The sequence below is a fragment of the Asparagus officinalis genome, chromosome 5 (genome assembly GCF_001876935.1).
Source record: "Asparagus officinalis chromosome 5, Aspof.V1, whole genome shotgun sequence".
Taxonomy (NCBI): Eukaryota; Viridiplantae; Streptophyta; class Magnoliopsida; order Asparagales; family Asparagaceae; genus Asparagus; species Asparagus officinalis.
This window is the reverse complement of record NC_033798.1, coordinates 124098613-124126271: the sequence shown is the minus strand read 5'-3', so window position 1 is coordinate 124126271 and position 27659 is coordinate 124098613. Positions and strand designations below refer to the sequence as shown.

The following is a 27659-nucleotide window of genomic DNA, read 5'->3' as shown; positions in this document are numbered from 1 at the left end:
AAAACACTTAAATGAGTATTTATTAACGGTATACTTGTCGCGTCAAAGGTATACTTAGGAAGTGCAGACACACTTGTTGTCAGAGGCAAACAAGTACCTCGACAACGACAACGGGATCAGGTCTGAGTGTCCGCATTGCGCGCCGGTGCGCCCTTCATGTTGAATCTGAACTGTGATCACTACATCAGTAACAACAACGGGATCAGGTAATTAAACCAGGCAACTGATGAGTTCCTGATCATCAGGAAATCAATCCCAAAGAAAAGAAGACAAAGAGTAAAGAAGGCCTCTAGTGTTTTTCACAATGAGGCTTATGGAAGGAGGAGCTGCCTCAAGGCACCACGCTCAAGCGCTCACCAAGGAGGCACTAATGTTAGAGCTAATAAAAACTTGAGATCTAAACCATAAAGCCATGATTTAATTCAAAGAGATTAACAAGAATCAAAAGGTGCGGAAGCATATACCTGAATCCATTGAAGAAAAACTTGATTAGGGTTTTGATGATCTTCTAACCTTAGGGTTTCTCTCTTATGGATCTCTTTAGATGGTGGTAAGAGAATGAGAGTGGTTAACCCTAGATTAGGAACAATAACCCCTTATATATAGGTGTTGTACATTTATAATTTGGTCCCTCATCAAATTACAATTACAACTTGGTATCTACACATATAACCCCCATGATTTATTTAAATACCTATTAACCCAAATTGATTGATCACTTTAAGTGGGTTATCCTTAAAGATAGTAATACACATTGATTAATCATATGTGCCCACAAATAGATTTAATTAGATTTAAATCATAGTAATACACATTGATTAATCATATGTGCCCACAAATAGATTTAATTAGATTTAAATCCAACAATCTTCCACTTGGACACCATATGATTCCTTAAATTGTGTATAACCTTATGAGCTCAAAATTGCTATCATTAAAAAGATATTTCCAAACAATCTCGTCCATTGACTATATCAATATAGGATCAAAGCGGCCCTTGTCACATTTATCGTGACTCGACCCATCAATGATCACATATACCAATACAATCAAACGACATAGATCAATCATGGATGTGCAGCATGAAAATTACATGCAATGTGATCAGTACATGTCTATTTTCAACTGGTCCTCCTTAGTGAGGTCAAAACCAAACATAATGTAACAGAGTGTCTTAACTGAATACTTTATTCTGATCAGACAATACAACCAAACACAAAGCACCAGAAAATTATAAACTCCCACTAAATCAGGATATCCTTGAATAACACCACACCCATATGAGTAGTATGCTCATGAAAGACCTTGGATGGCAATCCTTTAGTAAGAGGATCTGCTATCATGGAGTTTGTCCCAATGTGCTCTATAGATATCTGTCCACTCTGTACCCTTTTTTTTTACAACCAGGAACTTAATATCAATATGTTTTGATTTAGTTGAGCTCCTGTTGTTATTAGAATACATAACTGCAGATTTATTGTCACAAAATAACCTCAGTGGTTTTTTAATATTTTCCAAAATGCGCAGTCCAGTGACAAAATTTTGCAACCATATTCCATGATTTGATGCCTCATAGCAAGCTACAAACTCTGCTGCCATAGTGGAGGAAGCTACGAGTGTCTGTTTTACACTTTTTTATGATATAGCTCCTCCTGCTAACATATAAATGTAGCCTGATGTAGACTTTCTGCTATTTTGGCATCCAGCAAAATCAGAGTCCGAATACCCAATGAACTCCAACTGTTCTGATTTTCTATATGTGAGCATATAATCTTTTGTTTTCTGAAGATACCTCATAACCCTTTTGACTACTATCCAATGATCCATACCAGGATTGCTTAAGTATCTGACTAACATCCCAATAATGCACGCAATATCTAGATGTGTACATACCTGAGCATACATTAAACTTCCTACAGCTGAAGCATAAGGAATCTTCTGCATTTCCTGAATTTTAAGGTTGCCTTTAGGGCACTGATTTAGACTAAACTTGTCTCCTTTAGTAACATGGGTATCTCCTGGTCTACAGTCTTGCATGCCAAACCTTTTAAGTACCTTATCGATATAGCTCTTTTGTGATAATTCAAGAATACCCCGAGAGCAATCTCGATATATCTGGATTCCTAATATAAAAGAGGCGTCCCTAAGATCTTTCATCTCAAAATTCTTTGATAGAAATCTCTTGGTTTCGTGCAACATGCCTATATCATTAGTGGCAAGCAATATGTCATCAACATACAGAACCAGAAAAATATACTTACTCCCACTGAACTTGTAATATACACAGTCATCAACAATGTTCATCTTAAAACCGAACGAGATAATTATTTGTTAAAACTTATAATACCATTAACGAGGAGCTTGCTTGAGTCCATAGATGGATTTTCTTAATTTGCAAACCATATTCTTTGGGTCTCCTGACACAAAGTTTTCTGGTTGCACCATATAAATCATCTTGTCAATATCGCCATTGAGAAATGCAGTCTTAACATCCATCTGATGTAACTCAAGATCATAATGAGCAACAAGTGCCATGATTATTCTGAAAGAGTCTTTCGATGAAACCGGAGAGAAAGTCTCTGTATAATCAATGCCTTCCTTTTGAGTATAGCCTTTAGCCACAAGACGTGCCTTATACCTCTCCACATTACCATTTGCATCCCGCTTGGTTTTAAAAATCCATTTACAACCAATTGGTTTTGCACCTTCTGGTAATGGGACAAGTTCCCAAACCTTATTGTCTTACATAGACTTGTACTCTTCATTCATGGCATTAATCCACTATTGAGAGTTAGAACTTTTTATGGCTTGAAGGAAGTTGATTGGATCATCTTCCAACATTCCACTACTCTCCTCATGTTCTTGGAGAAATATAATAAAATCATCTGGAATAGCATTTCTCCTTTCTCTCGTGGATCTCCTTAATGACACTGGTGGTTCTTGAGGTTGTTGAGTTTGTTCTTCTGGAACAGGGAGTTGTTTAACATTGTCATCTTGAGGTTCCGGATTTACTTCTTGAGCAACAACAGGTATAGGAACCTGAATATTATCAAAAGTAACTGTATGGATTGGATCTGAAGCCAATTCCTCCTCAAAACTAATGTCTCTAACCTTATTTCTCCCCCCAAACTCAACATCCTCAAAGAATGTTGCTGTTCCCGTCTCAAAAATATTCCTTATAGTGGGATCATAAAACTTATAGCCCCTAGAGCGTTCAGAGTATCCAATAAAGTAGCTGCTAACTGTTTTGGAGTCCAATTTCTTTTCATTTGGCCTATAAGGCCTTGCCTCAGCTGGACATCCCCAAATATGTAAATGCTTTAAACTGGGCTTTCGACCAGTCCAAAGCTCATAAGGTGTTTTAGCAACTGCTTTACTTGGTACTCTGTTCAGAATGTAAGCTGTTGTCTTTAGTGCTTCTCCCCAGAGTGACTCTGGTAAAGAAGAATGAGCAATCATACTTCTTACCATATCCTTAAGAGTTCTATTTCGTCTTTCAGCTACACCATTCATGCTAGGTGAACCCGGCATGGTGTACTGTGGGACAATACTGCATTCCTCTAGGTATCTAGCAAATGGTCTTGAACGTTATTCACCTGAACCATCATATCTGCCGTAGTACTCACCACCACGACCAGATCTAACTGTTTTAATTCTTTTGTTGAGTTGATTCTCAACTTCAGCTTTAAAAGCTTTGAACATGTCCAGAGACTCAGATTTCTCATGAATGAGATATATGTACCCATAACGTGAGTAATCGTCTATGAATGATATAAAATATTGTTGACCATTCCAAGATGCCGTAGGGAATGGCCCACAAATATCTGTATGTATCAATTCTAAGACATCCGAAGATCTATTGGCACCTAATCTTTTTACTTTGGTCTGTTTTCCCTTAATGCATTCAATACATACGTTAAAATCTGAAAAATCAAGGGAATCCAAAATACCATCAGACACAAGACGCTCAAATCTACCTTTTGAGATATGACCCGAGCGCTTATGCCATAATGTCGCTGAATTTTCCTTATTTAATTTACGCTTAGTACCACGTGATTCCACATGCAAGGATTCATTATAAGAAGTAATTGTATCAAGCAAATATAGGTTGTCACAAGTACTCAAGTAACCAGTTCCTACAATAATTGAATTAAAAGATAAACTGAATTGATTGTTTCCAAATGAACAAGAATAACCTGATTTGTCCAATACAGAAACTAAAATTAAATTTCGTCTAAAAGACGGTACTACAAAAGTATCTTTTAAATCCAAATATGAACCAGTTCCTAACAGCAACCTAAAGTGCCCAATTGCTTCCACATCTACTGACTGACCATCACCCACAAAGATGTATCTTTCACCATCACTTGACTTCCGGTAGCTCAGGCAGCCCTGTATAGAAGCACTTATGTGAGTAGTAGCACCAGAGTCTAACCACCAAGTGTTTCTAGGTACTGAAGCTAAATTAATCTCAGAACAGACCAAAGTAAGGAACATACCCTTCTTAGCACGCCAGGCGTGATATTTGGTACAATCCTTCTTTACGTGTCCAGACTTGTTGCAGAAGAAACAACCCTGACCATCCTTATGTTGTTTCTTCTGAACAGAACCCTTAGCAGCTTCATTATCATTCTTTTTTTTCTTACCCTTATCCTTAGAGGCATAGATCAAATGAACACTTTCAGTCTTATCTTGCTTCAACCTGTCTTCTTCTTGCACATAGTATGAAATGAGCTCATTTAGATTCCATTTCTCCTTTTGACGGTTATAACTGACCTTAAACTGATTGAATTGTGCAGGAAGAGACAACAGAACCAGATGTACCAATAACTCATCACAAAGATCGAGTTTAAGTGCCTTAAGCTTTGAAGCAATATGAGACATTTCCATAATGTACTCACTGATATTTTCTTTGCCCTTATACTTTATTGATATCAAGCGAGCTAAAAGTGTGCTTGTTTCTACCTTATCATTTTTCGCAAAATGTTTCTCAATTTTGGCAAGGAAATCTTTAGTCTTAGTAATCCCTTCAGATTCTATGTCCCTGAAGGCTTCCGGAATGCCGCGCTTAATGATCATTAGACTCATGCGATTTGAACGCTCTCATTTCTCATACTCCTTCTTTGCATCAGGAGTGCTATCCGTATTGAGAGATTGGGGTTGTTCAGTTCTTAATGCAAAGTCTAAATCCATGCAGCCAAGAACAATTAAAATGTTATCTTTCCAAACCTTGAAATTAGTCCCATTGGGAATTGAGTTGATGTCAGCAGAAATTGTTGCAGCAGATGCACTAGCTGAAATAAACAAAAGATTTTTAACCTTAATTAGTGATCAATTCAAATAATGATAAATCCCATCTCAAGGTATCTGGTATAACATTAATATCAAGTCTTTGGACAGTAATATTAATTGCAAGTGATACCTTGTTGCAATGATCAAATACTGACAATAACGCATGTCAAATAATGAAACTATCTTTGGATCGATTCATTACCCACATATAAACCTTATAATCGTCACGTATTTATCATCACAGATGCGTATGCAATCTAAAAATAAATAATAACCTTCCTTTGGGCCGATTAAATATTTACACGAAAACATACACACAAACATCTAACATCCCTCATGAATAATCTATACAAGAGATGTTACTTTGGCTGTTAGACCCTAGGGGGGGTGATTAGGGTCTTATGCTAATCTAATCCGATTAAATACCAATTAAAAATTAATTAACAAATTATCCTAGTAAGTATGAAATACAACAAGATATATGAGGTAGGATAAGCAATAAGAACAACAAGATATATATCCTATATGATAAATATATGCAAGGATATATAAACTAGCACAAGATGATATATCCTACCAAAGAGATATACAAGATATATGCAAGGATATGTAAACTAACATAAGGGTAAACAATATGAAATAAGATAGAGGATGATATGAATAATGAGACAATGTCGATATGAGCAATGAGCACAAATATAAATGAACGCCAAAGCACACTCAAACACAATCAAATGATCACGGAGTTCGGACATTCCGTCATACGTCTCCGCTCCCCACTCCCGGGGAGAAATCCACTATCACAACCTGGTTTTCTACGCTCACCCGAATAACGTTTACAACCACACTATGTCGGTTTTCAACGATCACCGATCAACGTCACTCCTCACACTCGGTTTTCTAGTTCACCGAAAACTTCACAACACACTCGGTTTTTTAGCTCACCGAAAACCTTCAAATATAAATTTGTTCTCTACAATAGATGAGAACACAATTAAGCACAACTCAATGTTACAATCTCTCACAACCCTAATATACTATGTATGCAAATACAATAAGCTCAAGTGGGTGTGTGTAACAATGAGATAATATAATCAAATCTAAACTCAATATAAAAACTAGCTTTAAAGAATGATAATCAAATAACTAAGCAAATGTAAAGCTAGATAGAGTTTAGAAAACTTCTCCAATAGATGACAAGATGGAGAGATGGAGATTGGAGCCCAAACAAGAAGATGATCTCCTCCACTTGTGAAAATAATCTTCAAACCAAACAAATACTAAAACACACTTAAACCCTTGTTTAAAACATTTCTTGAGTACCCTTAGAAGTATGATGACATGGAGTATATATAGGCTCATGAAACAAGCCCCAAAACCCAAGAAAACCAAGCAAAAAGACAAAATAACGGATATATCAAAATCTAGAAAATATAGCCATTGTGCTACAGTAACCACGTCCAGAGAGTTTGGCGGTCAACCGTACCGGTCGACCGCTGGTACTGTAGCACTGCATTTTAGTTTTGTAAAATCGATTAAAAATAGTAAAACAGCTCCAAAAAATATGAAATTTTGTGGGAAGGTTATAGACATGTAGAATAACATGTTAGAGAAAGAATTTCTGAAAAATTATTTCCCAGTTAAGAGAAATAAATGTTTGAACACAGATTTACAGTTTCTGAAAAACTGCTGACATACGCGATTTTGTAAAATCAATTGGGCACAGTAAATAAACTCCAAAAATAGTAAAATTTTGAGAAAAGTTTCTAAACATGTAGATAAACAAGTCAAAAAAAGAATTTCTTGAATATCACTTTCCATTTATAAAAACTCATCTGTTTTGTAAAACATGCACGAACATGTGCACAAACAAAAACATGATTTTGTAAATTCCATTAAACATAACAAATCAATTCCAAACTTGATGAAACTTTGCAAAATGTTTATAAATATGAAAACAAACATGTTACAAAAATAAATTTTCAATCCGACGAAACAAAAACGTCGGCAAAAGTTTAAAAAACGTCGGGAAAAATCTTTCCTGACGCAAAATGCAGCGTCGCTAACGCGTCGCCAAAAGTGCGTCAAGGAAAGTATTTGGTGACGCAAATACACCGCGTCGCCAAAAGTGTACTTTTGGCGACGCGTCATGCGTCGGGAAAAGTATACCTTTTAGCGACGCATAATATTTTGCGTCGGCAAAAGTGAAACATGTAACTGAAGTTTACAAATGGAATACGTACTCTCTACTTTCAAACACCTTTAACACAAAAAATTCTGAAACTAATTAGCAAAACAAGATATATTATAGCTCCATTCTGTCATAAGAACTATTAATTAGCAAAACAAGATATATTATAGCTCCATTCTGTCATAAGAACTATCATAATTATGAAAATAAATTGGCGATCCATTTAAGTTGTGTCAAGAGCTGTCATAAGAAACAAACATATAACTGAAGTTTATACATGCTGCTTTTATTGCCTTCCAAAATCCTTGTTAGTCTCTGACCCCTTGGCTCTAATGAGTTAGTGACAGTAACTGTCAGCTAGCGGTTGTTCATATCTAGGTAGGCCAAATTGCTAGTCCCAACCTTCTATATTTTTCAGTTTCTAACGCCGTTACTTGTTACCTTTTGAAGAAAAGTGAAATTAGGGTCATTCACAATATCAGAAATACAGTTCTGGCACTTAGACTAAGCCTGTTGATATGTGCCATTTAAGTACTCATTCAATGAATCTACCAATATTAATTCTTGGATCGCTGTCTTTCTCCATCACGTTATCACCAATGTTTTTGTGGTTTTCAATTCTCAATTCTTCTCAGCAGCAATAAATAGTCCAGTCTGTGCGTCCCTCGACGAACCTTATTGGGCAGGGAAAACTCAGGTTGAGATAATCCGCAAGATATCGTCTCCTTTAACTCAAATTGACAATCTCCAGGCAGGGAAAACTCAGGTTGAGATAATCCGCAAGATATCGTCTCCTTTAACTCAAATTGACAATCTCCAACAAAAGAATATCCTTTAACACAAGATATATTAAGAATATATTGTCTCCTACTTGTCTGCCACATGATATATTAAGATATCGTAAAGGAGAAAAGAAATTTGTGAAGCTATACTGTCATTTTTAAAGATGTAAGATCCATATCATTAATGAATAGATATAAGTTTTTTGTATAGATTGATTTAACAAAAGTAAATTGGACATGCGTACATAGGTATCTTGTGCTTTCTCGTTTACCCATACTTTCCCTTTTTTCTGGTAGTGGGTTTCCTTGTAAAATTCTGGAAAAGAGGGAGCTTGACCATCATGCCTTGATTTCTGTAATTTAATTAATTTATCATTAAGGTTGTTAATAACTATTTATAGTCTATTTAAAAAGTAAAAACTATATTAAAGCATATCTAAAATGCACACAAAATACTCAATTAAAAAAAACAAAATTAGATTTTCTAACAGATCAGCAGAGCAGCCAACAACACTATAAAGCACTAAGTGAACAGATTGTAGAAAAAAAATAGATGACATGAATATGGATCAGCTGCAATATCAGGGCAATAAGTGTCCAAGTACCATGAACTGTAAAAAAATAATAAAAAAATAAAAAGAAAAAAAAGAAGGTTGGGCTTCGACGAAGGCAGCGGTGAAGAATTTCCAGAAATATGATGAGAAAAATCGTACGATAGCTATAGTGTTAAACCATGTTTTCAGGGTTAGAATACTGGGTACTGAAGAAACATGCCAAAGAAAAACTCAAACAAGAACGCTAAAATAAAAGAACGACTATATTGTAAAAGTTAGAACCAGTAACAAGTGCTCTTAACGGTGCCATAGACATAGTTAAAGGAGTTGCAACGATCAGAGAGATCAAGAATATATGAATCCACACTAAAAGACATATATATGCTAACTTATACAGGGAATGCCCTTCAGATAAATGAGAAAGAATTAACCCTTCCACAATACTTGAGAAACTGATGCTATCCTTTCTTTTCATGGTAAATTTAATTATCGAATACTATATTTTGAAAGAGTAAAACATATGAAGGCAATCCAAGTAATCAGTTCCAGCTCAAGTTCTTTATAAAAACACCAACTCTAACGATAAAATGGAATAGCAACGCGAAATAATAACCAACAAGAGATGCGGGAGAGAGAACCATACAGCACAGCAAATCTGGAGGCGTGCAACCGCACTGATGGAAAGCTTTTCCGACCAGAGAAAGAAACCAACTTCTAGCCAGAGAAACCACTAACTACCTACAAAATTGTCAAGTGCTCTGCTTAGTTAAACCAAGTAGACTCACTCCATATCTTATTGCATGCAAATTATGATCTAAAGGCCTGTATCTGTTCGCTGGAAAATTCGTTGCTTTCTTCATTGATGTCATTGCTATCTTGAATAACAGTTTTTCGGTTACAGAAGATCCGGTCTTTTTTTAGATCCGGTTACAATGAAAATCAAAAATAAAGAAAATCAAAAATTACAACTTTTTCTCCTTGTGAACAAATCGCGAGCTCCTGTTATTCGGTCACTCGCTTTGGTGGGTTGTTTGCCTGCGCCGGGGTTGTTTGCCGTGGACCACCGTGCGATCTAGATCCGGACAGATCTACGTAGTATAACGGGTATTATTTCACGAAGGAAATAATAGCCGGGGAGGATTGATTCACCAAGGAAACAATCGTCCAAGTCTCGGGATCTAAGACAAAGCTTAGATCCGGAGTGTAACAAAGTAGTAACAGCGTAGATCTGAGATCTTGATCCCCTTGAACTCCTGCCTTTTTTGTGATGCGGGTGCTCGCCGAGAATCAGATCCAAACGTCCAAGTCTTCAAGCCTTCAAAAAAAACTCCAAGATGAGGTCTCAATCCGGCAGAGTTTCGGCTCTCCAAAAGTTCTTCCAAAAAGTCCTCCAAAATGATGAATGACCTCGCCTATTTATAGGCAACCAGATCTGTGCATTTGGCACAGATCTGGAATGATTTCATTTTAGTTCAAATATATGTGGATGACATTATTTTCGGTGCTACTAATGAATCCTTGTGCAAGGAATTTTCTAAAGTTATGCAGGATCACTTTGAGATGAGTATGATGGGAGAGCTTACATTCTTTCTCGGGCTCCAAGTCAAGCAAACTAAGGATGGGATTTTCATTTCACAAAGCAAGTATGCAAAGGAATTGGTGAAGAAATTCAAGTTGGAGAATTCCAAGCATGCGCCTACTCCCATGAGCACTAGTGTTAAGCTTGATGCGGATGAAAGTGGTGAAGACGTGGACCAAAAATTATACCGAGGTATGATAGGTAGTCTTCTTTATCTTACTGCTAGTAGACCCGATATTATGTTTAGTGTGTGTGCATGTGCACGTTTTCAAGCATCTCCTAAAGCATCTCATTTAATTGCCGTTAAAAGAATCATTAAATATGTTAATGGTACTTTTAATCTTGGCTTGTTTTATCCCAGAAGCACTTCTTTTGATTTATATGGTTTTTGTGATGCCGACTTTGCCGGGTGTAAAGTAGATCGCAAGAGTACTAGTGGAACATGCCAATTCTTAGGAAATTCACTTGTTTCTTGGGCTTCCAAGAAACAAAATTGTGTTGCATTGTCCACTACGGAAGCGGAATACATTGCCGCCGGCTTATGTTGTGCTCAAGTTTTATGGATGAAACAAAGTCTAGTTGACTATGATTTGCATTTCCAAAATATTAAAATCTTTTGTGATAACACAAGTGCCATAAATATTTCAAAAAATTCGGTTTTGCATTCTAGAACCAAACATATTGATGTACGCCATCATTTCCTACGCGATCATGTAGAGAAACTAAATGTATCCCTAGTATTTGTTGACACAAAATCTCAACTAGCGGATATATTCACTAAGCCTCTTGGAGAGGATGATTTTTGTCGCATAAGAAATGGTTTGGGCCTATGCACTATGTGAGCGTTCTACATTGTGTGCTTGTTTAGTTGTCGTTTATATTTCTTTTTACCCCATTTTTTTTGATGTTGCCAAAGGGGGAGAAACCTCTCCTCTTTTGTTGCACATCCTTAGGGGGAGCTCATAGATAGGGGGAGCATCTATCTATAAGTTATTTTATTTTTGCTCTTAAAATGGTTGGTTGTCATCATCAAAAAGGGGGAGATTGTTAGCCCTTATGTTTTGATGATGTTCTTACAACCACCATTATTGGTACTAATGGCTTATTGAGTGAAATTGTAGTAAATCTATTTATCAAGCTCGTTAGTGCCATAAATGGAGGATGGATGGAATATATGCTACAAAGATAATATCCAAAGGAGGAGGAGGCCAAGAGATGAAGCAACGTTAATTCAAGAACGACAAACTCATATAAAAGCTTCATCCGATTCAAGCTAATCAAAGCTCAAGTATTGCTTTAAATATGAGGATATTAGCTTTCCTTTATGTTTCTCTCTAGTGCTAGATTGTAGGCAAAGAGTCACTATGTTTACATGAAGCTATTGGGACTTACACACATGTTTTCTTTCTTAAACTTTTAAGCCGTTTTCACAAAACCTTATTTTTCACAAATACGAGAACCTATCTGCAAAATTCTTTCTTCAAACAGTTTGTTTTTAGTATCAAAAACATTTTACAAAGTTTCAGATTTTTCAGAGGTCAAATAAATATTCTACAAATATTTTAACTTGGTCAAAAACATGTTTTCCAGCATATGTCAGAAAGCGGTCGACCGGATCGGTCGACCGCACATATCATCTTTTCTTACTGGTTTCCAGAGAGGTCGTCGGTCGACCGGGCCGGTCGACCGAATTCTCGATTTTTATATCGGTCGACCGATCCGGTCGACCGACAGTGTTTCTGCTGGTTTTCTTATTTTTCTGAAGCAGCTCACGGTCGACCGAAATTTTCGGTCGGTCGACCGACGTGATTTTTCGGTCGACCGAACGTTATTTCGGCCGACCGCTTTTTTTTCCTTCAGTCAACACGAGATTTTTTAAACGGTCATTTTTATTTTCGATTGTCGTGCTTTCACTCTTTTGTGCTTGGCTCAGTCTGAGCTAAGACTCTGTAAAGGGGATTATCTTCCTAAACAGGAAGATTGGGTTTGTTTTTAAAATTGTTTTAATCTATTCTATAAAAACCCTACAGCTGCTTCTTCTTCTTCCTTGAGCCAAACGTTTGAAAACCAGAGAGAGTATTTTCTGTTTCTGCTGAGAAAATTTTCAAATCAGTCCTGCTTTCTTCTCTGTGGTTTTGTGTGAGCTCACCTCCCAGCTTCAGAAATTTGTTCTCTTTGCCATAGGAGCTTTGTAAGAGAGAGTTCTACATCTGTTATCTTGTGCTGTGTAGTTGAGATCTTGAGTAAGATCTACTGTGAGGGAGTGATCTGTTGAGATCAAACTGTGTAGTGAGAGAGATCGTGTGGGATCGCTGTGTAGACGAAGTTCCGGCTTCCAAACCGGCTGTGTAGTGGATTTCTCCTCGAGAGTGGGGAGCGGGGACGTAGGCCAGAGGGCCGAACCTCGTTAACACATCGCGCGTCAAGGATAACGATTCCTAACCCTCTCTTATTTACCTTGTTTGCATCTATTTACTGTGAATTGATTGTTGTGTGTTTTTAATCTGCATATTAGAGCCTTTTGACCCTAATCACCCCCCCTCTAGGGTCCAACAATTGGTATCAGAGCTTGGTCTCTATATTAATTTTTGGTTTAATCACCTTAGAGTAAAGATCTTATGGAGGCTTCTTTGAATATGCATATGTTAGAAGGACAATCCACAACTAGGCCACCTCTCTTCACCGGGAGCAATTTTGCTTATTGGAAGGCTAGGATGAGAATTTATCTTCGTTGTATTGACCTTGACATCCTAGGGCTTATTGAAAAGAAATATGTAGAGAAATCCAAAGTTGAGAACATGTCCGATGATGAAAGGCACCTTGCCAATCTCAATGCTAAGGCTATGAACGCCTTAATTTGTGGTCTTTCCCCTAATGAATACAATAGAGTCTCCACGTGTGCAACCGCATACGAAATTTGGGAAAAATTATGTGTCACACATGAGGGAACACCCCAAGTTAAGGAGTCTAAGATTAGTGGACTTATGCATGATTATGAGCTATTCAAAATGCTTCCAAATGAATCCATTGATGCTATGTTTTCCCGTTTTACTAATATCATCAATGAATTACATGGTTTAGATAAGCAACTATCTATTCAAGAGATGAACTACAAGATACTTCGTTCCTTAACTCCGGCATGGGAGCCCAAGGCTACGGCCATCGAGGAGGCTCATGACCTCACTACATTAGCTCTTGATAGTCTTATCGGAAAGCTCAAAGTGCATGAAAAGAAGCTCAAAGGGAAGGAGAAGGAGGAAGTGCCATCACGTGAAGTTGAGGAACCATCACCAAAGTTGAAGACTATAGCTCTCAAAGGAGCTAGTGACAACTCATCTTCGTCATCGGAGAGTGAAGTAGATTTTTCTAGAGAAGTGGCTCATCTCTCTAGAAGAATCTCTAGACTTATAAAAATGAACAAAAAATTCAATCCCCGATCTAATAACAAGTTTTCATCTCGTGTAGGAAAATGTTTTGAGTGCAATGAACCGGGTCACATCGCTAAGGATTGCCCCAAGCTCAAGGAGAAGTACATGAAGTACAAGAAGAAGAAGGCTATGTATGCCGGATGGGAAGAATCCGAACCAAGTGATTCGGATAGCGATGAGGAGGGAGCCAAACTTGCCCTTCATGACCCAAATGTTTGTTTCATGGCAAATGAACATGAGGTAATATCCGAGGCCGAAAGTGAATCTTTCTATATGCAATGTGATATAGCTATGGCATTAGAGGAGTTGAACTTTGAATTTAAACGAATGTCTAAAGAATACTCCTCTTTCAAAAAGTTGCATGTCTCTTGTGATATTAAGCTTGAACAACTAACAACCTCTCTTGCTCTAAAAGATGAATTGCTAGGAGATCTCGATTTCGAAAATAAACAATTAAGATCAAAAATTGAAAGATTAGAAATTGAAGGTTGTAGGACTAGACCCACTCATGTCTATGCCAATCACCATGGTAGAAATAGGTCTTATGGCTCTCACACTCGTGCATACAAAAGAAACTTTGTATGTACTTATTGCATGAGACATGGACACATTTCTACTCATTGTAGAGTTAAAGACAATGAAGATTTTTATGGTTTAATATGGGTACCCAAAGGCACCAAAACTACTAACCACCAAGGACCCAAGACATGGGTACCTAAAGCTACAACACCTTCGTCTTCTTCTTTTGTAGGGGACGTCACGGCAACGACGTAAGGAAATTTGGTACCTTGATAGTGGTTGCTCACATCATATGACGGGCAACAAAGAGTTATTTGCAACCCTATCAAGGATTGAAGGAGGCAACGTCTCCTTCGGTGGTGGTGAGAAAGGTAAAATCATTGGTATAGGTTCTATTGGTAAGAAACCCTCACCCATTATTGAAGATGTCTATTTAGTAAGTGGTTTGAATCATAATCTTCTTAGTATTAGTCAACTAAGTGACAAAGGTTTCGATATTTCTTTTAAACCGGATAAATGCATCATTAGTATGAATGGAGAAATTGTTTTTGTTGCATATCGCAAGTCTAATGTTTATATCTTTGAGATGAATGAGTTATTGAATCAAGATGTGAAGTGTCTTGCGGCCATTGATGAAAACCCTTGGATTTGGCACAAGAGACTTGGACATGCAAATATGGAGTTGATATCAAAATTGTCTAAGAAGAATCTTGTGAAAGGGCTACCTAACTTGCACTTCATAAAAGATACAATTTGTGAGGATTGTGCCAAAGGTAAACAAACAAAATCCTCTTTCAAATCCATCCATGAGGTATCAACTTCTAAACCTTTGCAACTATTACATCTTGATTTATTTGGTCCTATGCGTGTCACTTCTCTTGGAGGAAAACACTATGTTTTTGTGATTATTGATGATTTTTCTCGTTTTACATGGACAATTTTTCTTGCAAAGAAAAATGATTGTTTTGAAGAATTTGCTAATCATATTAAGAGAATTGAAAATGAAAAAGAGTTGAAAGTTGTTAAAATTAGAAGTGATCATGGTGGTGAATTTCAAAATGAATTCTTCTATGATTTTTGTGCTCATCATGGTATAACTCATATGTTTTCCGCTCCGAGAACACCACAACAAAATGGTGTTGTTGAAAGGAAAAATCGCACCATACAAGAGATGGCACGCACTATGTTAAACTCTTTTGATTTACCAAAATATTTTTGGGCGGAAGCCGTTAATACGGCTTGCCATGTTTTGAATCGTGTTTTGATTAGACCAAAGCTTAAGAAAACTCCTTATGAACTTTATTATGGGAAAACTCCTTTCATTGGCTATTTTCGTGTTTTTGGTTGCAAATGTTTCATTTTAAATACGAAAGACCACCATGATAAATTTGATTCCAAAATTGATGTTGGTATTTTCTTGGGATATGCACCTCGAAGTAAGGCTTATAGGGTCTTCAATAAACGAAGCCTCGTTGTTGAAGAATCTATAAACGTTACTTTTGATGAGACTAATGTTTGCTCTCGAGTTATTTTGCCTAGAAAAGATGATGATGAGGATATTGAGGGAGGATTGGACTTCTTGCAAATAAATGACACTCCCTCCATAGAAGCTCATAAAGATATAGATAGCTCTCAAGATCAAGTTGAACCTCGAAAAGCTTGGAAATTCACATCAAATCATCCAAAGGAGCAAATCATTGGGAGTCCTTCAAAAGGAGTTATTACTCGCTCAAAAGCCTTGAGTGAGTGTGGTAACATTGCATTCTTATCTCACATAGAACCTAAAAGAATTAATGATGCTTTAAATGATGAATTTTGGGTTTTAGCTATGCATGAAGAATTAAACAATTTTCAAAGAAATGAAGTTTGGAAGTTAGTTCCTAGACCAAATAATGCTAGTGTTATTGGTACAAAATGGGTTTTTAGAAACAAACTTGATGAACATGGCATTGTTACTAGGAATAAAGCTCGTTTGGTTGCCCAAGGATACAATCAAGAGGAGGGCATAGACTATGATGAAACCTTTGCACCGGTTGCAAGGTTGGAATCTATTAGGATGTTTTTGGCATTTGCTAGTTTCAAAAATTTTAAACTCTTTCAAATGGATGTTAAAAGTGCCTTCTTAAATGGTTTTATAGAAGAGGAAGTGTATGTTGAGCAACCCCCCGGTTTTATTGATCATGATTTTCCAAACCATGTTTACCGGGTACACAAAGCTTTATATGGGTTGAAACAAGCTCCTAGAGCTTGGTATGCTCGCCTCTCTAGTTTTCTTGTTGAAAATGGTTTTTCAAAAGGAACAATTGATAACACTCTTTTTGTAAGAAAAAGAAAAAATGATTTCATTTTAGTTCAAATATATGTGGATGACATTATTTTCGGTGCTACTAATGAATCCTTGTGCAAGGAATTTTCTAAAGTTATGCAGGATCACTTTGAGATGAGTATGATGGGAGAGCTTACATTCTTTCTCGGGCTCCAAGTCAAGCAAACTAAGGATGGGATTTTCATTTCACAAAGCAAGTATGCAAAGGAATTGGTGAAGAAATTCAAGTTGGAGAATTCCAAGCATGCGCCTACTCCCATGAGCACTAGTGTTAAGCTTGATGCGGATGAAAGTGGTGAAGACGTGGACCAAAAATTATACCGAGGTATGATAGGTAGTCTTCTTTATCTTACTGCTAGTAGACCCGATATTATGTTTAGTGTGTGTGCATGTGCACGTTTTCAAGCATCTCCTAAAGCATCTCATTTAATTGCCGTTAAAAGAATCATTAAATATGTTAATGGTACTTTTAATCTTGGCTTGTTTTATCCCAGAAGCACTTCTTTTGATTTATATGGTTTTTGTGATGCCGACTTTGCCGGGTGTAAAGTAGATCGCAAGAGTACTAGTGGAACATGCCAATTCTTAGGAAATTCACTTGTTTCTTGGGCTTCCAAGAAACAAAATTGTGTTGCATTGTCCACTACGGAAGCGGAATACATTGCCGCCGGCTTATGTTGTGCTCAAGTTTTATGGATGAAACAAAGTCTAGTTGACTATGATTTGCATTTCCAAAATATTAAAATCTTTTGTGATAACACAAGTGCCATAAATATTTCAAAAAATTCGGTTTTGCATTCTAGAACCAAACATATTGATGTACGCCATCATTTCCTACGCGATCATGTAGAGAAACTAAATGTATCCCTAGTATTTGTTGACACAAAATCTCAACTAGCGGATATATTCACTAAGCCTCTTGGAGAGGATGATTTTTGTCGCATAAGAAATGGTTTGGGCCTATGCACTATGTGAGCGTTCTACATTGTGTGCTTGTTTAGTTGTCGTTTATATTTCTTTTTACCCCATTTTTTTTGATGTTGCCAAAGGGGGAGAAACCTCTCCTCTTTTGTTGCACATCCTTAGGGGGAGCTCATAGATAGGGGGAGCATCTATCTATAAGTTATTTTATTTTTGCTCTTAAAATGGTTGGTTGTCATCATCAAAAAGGGGGAGATTGTTAGCCCTTATGTTTTGATGATGTTCTTACAACCACCATTATTGGTACTAATGGCTTATTGAGTGAAATTGTAGTAAATCTATTTATCAAGCTCGTTAGTGCCATAAATGGAGGATGGATGGAATATATGCTACAAAGATAATATCCAAAGGAGGAGGAGGCCAAGAGATGAAGCAACGTTAATTCAAGAACGACAAACTCATATAAAAGCTTCATCCGATTCAAGCTAATCAAAGCTCAAGTATTGCTTTAAATATGAGGATATTAGCTTTCCTTTATGTTTCTCTCTAGTGCTAGATTGTAGGCAAAGAGTCACTATGTTTACATGAAGCTATTGGGACTTACACACATGTTTTCTTTCTTAAACTTTTAAGCCGTTTTCACAAAACCTTATTTTTCACAAATACGAGAACCTATCTGCAAAATTCTTTCTTCAAACAGTTTGTTTTTAGTATCAAAAACATTTTACAAAGTTTCAGATTTTTCAGAGGTCAAATAAATATTCTACAAATATTTTAACTTGGTCAAAAACATGTTTTCCAGCATATGTCAGAAAGCGGTCGACCGGATCGGTCGACCGCACATATCATCTTTTCTTACTGGTTTCCAGAGAGGTCGTCGGTCGACCGGGCCGGTCGACCGAATTCTCGATTTTTATATCGGTCGACCGATCCGGTCGACCGACAGTGTTTCTGCTGGTTTTCTTATTTTTCTGAAGCAGCTCACGGTCGACCGAAATTTTCGGTCGGTCGACCGACGTGATTTTTCGGTCGACCGAACGTTATTTCGGCCGACCGCTTTTTTTTCCTTCAGTCAACACGAGATTTTTTAAACGGTCATTTTTATTTTCGATTGTCGTGCTTTCACTCTTTTGTGCTTGGCTCAGTCTGAGCTAAGACTCTGTAAAGGGGATTATCTTCCTAAACAGGAAGATTGGGTTTGTTTTTAAAATTGTTTTAATCTATTCTATAAAAACCCTACAGCTGCTTCTTCTTCTTCCTTGAGCCAAACGTTTGAAAACCAGAGAGAGTATTTTCTGTTTCTGCTGAGAAAATTTTCAAATCAGTCCTGCTTTCTTCTCTGTGGTTTTGTGTGAGCTCACCTCCCAGCTTCAGAAATTTGTTCTCTTTGCCATAGGAGCTTTGTAAGAGAGAGTTCTACATCTGTTATCTTGTGCTGTGTAGTTGAGATCTTGAGTAAGATCTACTGTGAGGGAGTGATCTGTTGAGATCAAACTGTGTAGTGAGAGAGATCGTGTGGGATCGCTGTGTAGACGAAGTTCCGGCTTCCAAACCGGCTGTGTAGTGGATTTCTCCTCGAGAGTGGGGAGCGGGGACGTAGGCCAGAGGGCCGAACCTCGTTAACACATCGCGCGTCAAGGATAACGATTCCTAACCCTCTCTTATTTACCTTGTTTGCATCTATTTACTGTGAATTGATTGTTGTGTGTTTTTAATCTGCATATTAGAGCCTTTTGACCCTAATCACCCCCCCTCTAGGGTCCAACAATTGGTATCAGAGCTTGGTCTCTATATTAATTTTTGGTTTAATCACCTTAGAGTAAAGATCTTATGGAGGCTTCTTTGAATATGCATATGTTAGAAGGACAATCCACAACTAGGCCACCTCTCTTCACCGGGAGCAATTTTGCTTATTGGAAGGCTAGGATGAGAATTTATCTTCGTTGTATTGACCTTGACATCCTAGGGCTTATTGAAAAGAAATATGTAGAGAAATCCAAAGTTGAGAACATGTCCGATGATGAAAGGCACCTTGCCAATCTCAATGCTAAGGCTATGAACGCCTTAATTTGTGGTCTTTCCCCTAATGAATACAATAGAGTCTCCACGTGTGCAACCGCATACGAAATTTGGGAAAAATTATGTGTCACACATGAGGGAACACCCCAAGTTAAGGAGTCTAAGATTAGTGGACTTATGCATGATTATGAGCTATTCAAAATGCTTCCAAATGAATCCATTGATGCTATGTTTTCCCGTTTTACTAATATCATCAATGAATTACATGGTTTAGATAAGCAACTATCTATTCAAGAGATGAACTACAAGATACTTCGTTCCTTAACTCCGGCATGGGAGCCCAAGGCTACGGCCATCGAGGAGGCTCATGACCTCACTACATTAGCTCTTGATAGTCTTATCGGAAAGCTCAAAGTGCATGAAAAGAAGCTCAAAGGGAAGGAGAAGGAGGAAGTGCCATCACGTGAAGTTGAGGAACCATCACCAAAGTTGAAGACTATAGCTCTCAAAGGAGCTAGTGACAACTCATCTTCGTCATCGGAGAGTGAAGTAGATTTTTCTAGAGAAGTGGCTCATCTCTCTAGAAGAATCTCTAGACTTATAAAAATGAACAAAAAATTCAATCCCCGATCTAATAACAAGTTTTCATCTCGTGTAGGAAAATGTTTTGAGTGCAATGAACCGGGTCACATCGCTAAGGATTGCCCCAAGCTCAAGGAGAAGTACATGAAGTACAAGAAGAAGAAGGCTATGTATGCCGGATGGGAAGAATCCGAACCAAGTGATTCGGATAGCGATGAGGAGGGAGCCAAACTTGCCCTTCATGACCCAAATGTTTGTTTCATGGCAAATGAACATGAGGTAATATCCGAGGCCGAAAGTGAATCTTTCTATATGCAATGTGATATAGCTATGGCATTAGAGGAGTTGAACTTTGAATTTAAACGAATGTCTAAAGAATACTCCTCTTTCAAAAAGTTGCATGTCTCTTGTGATATTAAGCTTGAACAACTAACAACCTCTCTTGCTCTAAAAGATGAATTGCTAGGAGATCTCGATTTCGAAAATAAACAATTAAGATCAAAAATTGAAAGATTAGAAATTGAAGGTTGTAGGACTAGACCCACTCATGTCTATGCCAATCACCATGGTAGAAATAGGTCTTATGGCTCTCACACTCGTGCATACAAAAGAAACTTTGTATGTACTTATTGCATGAGACATGGACACATTTCTACTCATTGTAGAGTTAAAGACAATGAAGATTTTTATGGTTTAATATGGGTACCCAAAGGCACCAAAACTACTAACCACCAAGGACCCAAGACATGGGTACCTAAAGCTACAACACCTTCGTCTTCTTCTTTTGTAGGGGACGTCACGGCAACGACGTAAGGAAATTTGGTACCTTGATAGTGGTTGCTCACATCATATGACGGGCAACAAAGAGTTATTTGCAACCCTATCAAGGATTGAAGGAGGCAACGTCTCCTTCGGTGGTGGTGAGAAAGGTAAAATCATTGGTATAGGTTCTATTGGTAAGAAACCCTCACCCATTATTGAAGATGTCTATTTAGTAAGTGGTTTGAATCATAATCTTCTTAGTATTAGTCAACTAAGTGACAAAGGTTTCGATATTTCTTTTAAACCGGATAAATGCATCATTAGTATGAATGGAGAAATTGTTTTTGTTGCATATCGCAAGTCTAATGTTTATATCTTTGAGATGAATGAGTTATTGAATCAAGATGTGAAGTGTCTTGCGGCCATTGATGAAAACCCTTGGATTTGGCACAAGAGACTTGGACATGCAAATATGGAGTTGATATCAAAATTGTCTAAGAAGAATCTTGTGAAAGGGCTACCTAACTTGCACTTCATAAAAGATACAATTTGTGAGGATTGTGCCAAAGGTAAACAAACAAAATCCTCTTTCAAATCCATCCATGAGGTATCAACTTCTAAACCTTTGCAACTATTACATCTTGATTTATTTGGTCCTATGCGTGTCACTTCTCTTGGAGGAAAACACTATGTTTTTGTGATTATTGATGATTTTTCTCGTTTTACATGGACAATTTTTCTTGCAAAGAAAAATGATTGTTTTGAAGAATTTGCTAATCATATTAAGAGAATTGAAAATGAAAAAGAGTTGAAAGTTGTTAAAATTAGAAGTGATCATGGTGGTGAATTTCAAAATGAATTCTTCTATGATTTTTGTGCTCATCATGGTATAACTCATATGTTTTCCGCTCCGAGAACACCACAACAAAATGGTGTTGTTGAAAGGAAAAATCGCACCATACAAGAGATGGCACGCACTATGTTAAACTCTTTTGATTTACCAAAATATTTTTGGGCGGAAGCCGTTAATACGGCTTGCCATGTTTTGAATCGTGTTTTGATTAGACCAAAGCTTAAGAAAACTCCTTATGAACTTTATTATGGGAAAACTCCTTTCATTGGCTATTTTCGTGTTTTTGGTTGCAAATGTTTCATTTTAAATACGAAAGACCACCATGATAAATTTGATTCCAAAATTGATGTTGGTATTTTCTTGGGATATGCACCTCGAAGTAAGGCTTATAGGGTCTTCAATAAACGAAGCCTCGTTGTTGAAGAATCTATAAACGTTACTTTTGATGAGACTAATGTTTGCTCTCGAGTTATTTTGCCTAGAAAAGATGATGATGAGGATATTGAGGGAGGATTGGACTTCTTGCAAATAAATGACACTCCCTCCATAGAAGCTCATAAAGATATAGATAGCTCTCAAGATCAAGTTGAACCTCGAAAAGCTTGGAAATTCACATCAAATCATCCAAAGGAGCAAATCATTGGGAGTCCTTCAAAAGGAGTTATTACTCGCTCAAAAGCCTTGAGTGAGTGTGGTAACATTGCATTCTTATCTCACATAGAACCTAAAAGAATTAATGATGCTTTAAATGATGAATTTTGGGTTTTAGCTATGCATGAAGAATTAAACAATTTTCAAAGAAATGAAGTTTGGAAGTTAGTTCCTAGACCAAATAATGCTAGTGTTATTGGTACAAAATGGGTTTTTAGAAACAAACTTGATGAACATGGCATTGTTACTAGGAATAAAGCTCGTTTGGTTGCCCAAGGATACAATCAAGAGGAGGGCATAGACTATGATGAAACCTTTGCACCGGTTGCAAGGTTGGAATCTATTAGGATGTTTTTGGCATTTGCTAGTTTCAAAAATTTTAAACTCTTTCAAATGGATGTTAAAAGTGCCTTCTTAAATGGTTTTATAGAAGAGGAAGTGTATGTTGAGCAACCCCCCGGTTTTATTGATCATGATTTTCCAAACCATGTTTACCGGGTACACAAAGCTTTATATGGGTTGAAACAAGCTCCTAGAGCTTGGTATGCTCGCCTCTCTAGTTTTCTTGTTGAAAATGGTTTTTCAAAAGGAACAATTGATAACACTCTTTTTGTAAGAAAAAGAAAAAATGATTTCATTTTAGTTCAAATATATGTGGATGACATTATTTTCGGTGCTACTAATGAATCCTTGTGCAAGGAATTTTCTAAAGTTATGCAGGATCACTTTGAGATGAGTATGATGGGAGAGCTTACATTCTTTCTCGGGCTCCAAGTCAAGCAAACTAAGGATGGGATTTTCATTTCACAAAGCAAGTATGCAAAGGAATTGGTGAAGAAATTCAAGTTGGAGAATTCCAAGCATGCGCCTACTCCCATGAGCACTAGTGTTAAGCTTGATGCGGATGAAAGTGGTGAAGACGTGGACCAAAAATTATACCGAGGTATGATAGGTAGTCTTCTTTATCTTACTGCTAGTAGACCCGATATTATGTTTAGTGTGTGTGCATGTGCACGTTTTCAAGCATCTCCTAAAGCATCTCATTTAATTGCCGTTAAAAGAATCATTAAATATGTTAATGGTACTTTTAATCTTGGCTTGTTTTATCCCAGAAGCACTTCTTTTGATTTATATGGTTTTTGTGATGCCGACTTTGCCGGATGTAAGGTAGATCGCAAGAGTACTAGTGGAACATGCCAATTCTTAGGAAATTCACTTGTTTCTTGGGCTTCCAAGAAACAAAATTGTGTTGCATTGTCCACTACGGAAGCGGAATACATTGCCGCCGGCTTATGTTGTGCTCAAGTTTTATGGATGAAACAAAGTCTAGTTGACTATGATTTGCATTTCCAAAATATTAAAATCTTTTGTGATAACACAAGTGCCATAAATATTTCAAAAAATTCGGTTTTGCATTCTAGAACCAAACATATTGATGTACGCCATCATTTCCTACGCGATCATGTAGAGAAACTAAATGTATCCCTAGTATTTGTTGACACAAAATCTCAACTAGCGGATATATTCACTAAGCCTCTTGGAGAGGATGATTTTTGTCGCATAAGAAATGGTTTGGGCCTATGCACTATGTGAGCGTTCTACATTGTGTGCTTGTTTAGTTGTCGTTTATATTTCTTTTTACCCCATTTTTTTTGATGTTGCCAAAGGGGGAGAAACCTCTCCTCTTTTGTTGCACATCCTTAGGGGGAGCTCATAGATAGGGGGAGCATCTATCTATAAGTTATTTTATTTTTGCTCTTAAAATGGTTGGTTGTCATCATCAAAAAGGGGGAGATTGTTAGCCCTTATGTTTTGATGATGTTCTTACAACCACCATTATTGGTACTAATGGCTTATTGAGTGAAATTGTAGTAAATCTATTTATCAAGCTCGTTAGTGCCATAAATGGAGGATGGATGGAATATATGCTACAAAGATAATATCCAAAGGAGGAGGAGGCCAAGAGATGAAGCAACGTTAATTCAAGAACGAAAAACTCGAATAAAAGCTTCATCCGATTCAAGCTAATCAAAGCTCAAGTATTGCTTTAAACATGAGGATATTAGCTTTCTTTTATGTTTCTCTCTAGTGCTAGAATGTAGGCAAAGAGTCACTATGTTCACATGAAGCTATTGGGACTTACACACATGTTTTCTTTCTTAAACTTTTAAGCCGTTTTCACAAAACCTTATTTTTCACAAATACGAGAACCTATCTGCAAAATTCTTTCTTCAAACAGTTTGTTTTTAGTATCAAAAACATTTTACAAAGTTTCAGATTTTTCAGAGGTCAAATAAATATTCTACAAATATTTTAACTTGGTCAAAAACATGTTTTCCAGCATATGTCAGAAAGCGGTCGACCGGATCGGTCGACCGCACATATCATCTTTTCTTACTGGTTTCCAGAGAGGTCGTCGGTCGACCGGGCCGGTCGACCGAATTCTCGATTTTTATATCGGTCGACCGATCCGGTCGACCGACAGTGTTTCTGCTGGTTTTCTTATTTTTCTGAAGCAGCTCACGGTCGACCGAAATTTTCGGTCGGTCGACCGACGTGATTTTCGGCGACCGAACGATATTTCGGCCGACCGCTTTTTTTCCCTTCAGTCAACACGAGATTTCTTTTTAAACGGTCTCTTATTTTCGATTGTTGTGCTTTCACTCTTTCGTGCTTGGCTCAGTCTGAGCTAAGACTCTGTAAAGGGGATTATCTTCCTAAATAGGAAGATTGTGTTTGGTTTCAAAATTGTTTTAATCTATTCTATAAAAACCCTACAGCTGCTTCTTCTTCTTCCTTGAGCCAAACGTTTGAAAAACCAAAGAGAGTATTTTCTGTTTCTGCTGAGAAAATTTTCAAATCAGTCCTGCTTTCTTCTCTGTGGTTTTGTGTGAGCTCACCTCCCAGCTTCAGAAATTTGTTCTCTTTGCCATAGGAGCTTTGTAAGAGAGAGTTCTACATCTGTTATCTTGTGCTGTGTAGTTGAGATCTTGAGTAAGATCTACTGTGAGGGAGTGATCTGTTGAGATCAAACTGTGTAGTGAGAGAGATCGTGTGGGATCGCTGTGTAGACGAAGTTCCGGCTTCCAAACCGGCTGTGTAGTGGATTTCTCCTCGAGAGTGGGGAGCGGGGACGTAGGCCAGAGGGCCGAACCTCGTTAACACATCGCGCGTCAAGGATAACGATTCCTAACCCTCTCTTATTTACCTTGTTTGCATCTATTTACTGTGAATTGATTGTTGTGTGTTTTTAATCTGCATATTAGAGCCTTTTGACCCTAATCACCCCCCCTCTAGGGTCCAACAAGCAGAAGTCCCTTTAGTTTGGCGTCCTGTACTGGATTCTGCGGAACTAATCTCAACGATCCCTGGAATGACAGTAGGCATAACTATTGTCGGTATATCGACTCCACCAGGAGACCTCACAATCTCCGTCTCCATCAGATCTGAAGGAACAGTAGCCTAAAGCTGAGGACTAGACGGTTGAGTTGTATCCATAGCCCCCTTCGATGATAAAGGGACAAAACTCTCAGGCAGGCTACAAATGTCGGGGATCGTAGCTATATCAATCCCAGAGGTTGGTCCTACAATTAAAAATCCCATATTTTTGAGTAAAACATTGACCGATGAAGGAGAGCAATCCGTGAATCAAATGTATACATGCACATGAACCATCCTCAATGGATGGTTCTGCAGCTCCTCGATTGGCCAACTCTACCAACATTTCAACCAGCAGTCTAGTATCAGATCCTGAGAAGCTCAACGCTGAGACAAATATGTGTTCGCTGAATCCTCTAGGACCCACACCATGAAATGCTTTCTCCTCGACCAGTCTCTCTAGTGTGGCATCTACACAAGAGCTTAAATGTTGAGTAAAAGAGAAAGAGTCTAGAATTCATAATAGCGGGAATCAGATTCACCTCCAGCAGTTGCAGAAGGTTCTTTTACCCTGACATTTGTACCCGCATCCTTCAATTTGTCTAAAAGAGAACGAAGTGCGAAAACGATTAAAGGGGAAACAAGTTCTGAATTGCCTAACTCCTTTAATTGCCACTCGAATGGTGTACTACTAGTGTTAGATGTACCTGGGCTTAGAATCCTCGATTCAACATTGCTACCCTAGCTAACACCCTCGCCTACCCCGGCATGCACGGGATCATCGCCAATAGCATCACACGTCTGTTGCACGAAGCTCGGGCCTTCGAAATGGTTAAAGTTGAAGAAGATAGAGTCATGCAGAAATTCATCCTCCCCATGACCCCCTGAAACACAAGACATGATTAAGTTCAAAGAATCCATAAAAGAACTAATTAAAGGCTTGTGGTAGTGAGGGATTACCTTCTCTGCCAATGGGTACATGACCAAGTAACTCTGCCTGGCGAGCGCGCGGATCGGCATAGGGTTTACTCACCATCCTCTTCCACTTAGGGGAGTGAGTCTCCATGTGGGTACTAGGTCTCTCGTGTTTGAATTTGGTACACACCTCAACCCGTGTGGCAGACTCAGTAGCAGACCGTAAATCTCACACGACGAGAGATAAGAGGCTCATCATCTTCAACCATCCCACCTGGGGTAATAAGAGTCATCTTGTTAGGATAAGTAAACAAAACCTCTCGCCTCGGCTTTGATGGAGCCGGCGGAGGTTTAGGAAAATAGAGCGCTGAGCCCAACGAGCAAACGCCAGACTCAGTAATTCAGAGAAGAAAGAGTCTGACAGACCTATCTCAACTTCTCCCTCATCGCCTCTAAGTCCGATATCTATATCTCGAAGTATTCTTTGGAAGTCTCCTCATCATCATCGGTAGGAAGGAGCTCCTCCTCATCCTCCATCCTATCTCTGCCTCTGCGAGAAAAGTCTGATAGGCTTCTTCCCCTGCTTCTTCAAAAGCTCAGCATCATGAGCGATTTTAACAGTAGCTTGGACTAAATCCTCAGCCTCCAACTCTGCTATGTCTCTCACATTCAGGAGCTCATTCGTAGAAATAAGCCACTTACAACTTAGGAAGGTAAGTTGTGGCTTGTGCTTGGATGCAAGGAGAGTGAAGGTGGCACCCGTGCAACCTATCATAGTCCAAACCATGCTCGAACACTATCTATAAGACCTCCCTCGGTCCTCAGGCCTCGGTTCGGGTTCCCAACATATAGTTGGTTGTAACCGAACTAACGAGCGAATTGACAAGGAAAATATGGCTCTATATGG

The 27659-nt window shown here is 38.0% G+C and overlaps 1 long non-coding RNA gene across 1 annotated transcript; it reads right to left on the bottom strand.

The window, feature by feature from the left end:
- Positions 8559-9647, bottom strand: LOC109841107. Its single transcript, XR_002247154.1, has 2 exons — positions 9463-9647; positions 8559-8618 (listed from the first exon to the last, which is right to left on the bottom strand). It is a non-coding gene; the product is annotated as an uncharacterized LOC109841107 (long non-coding RNA).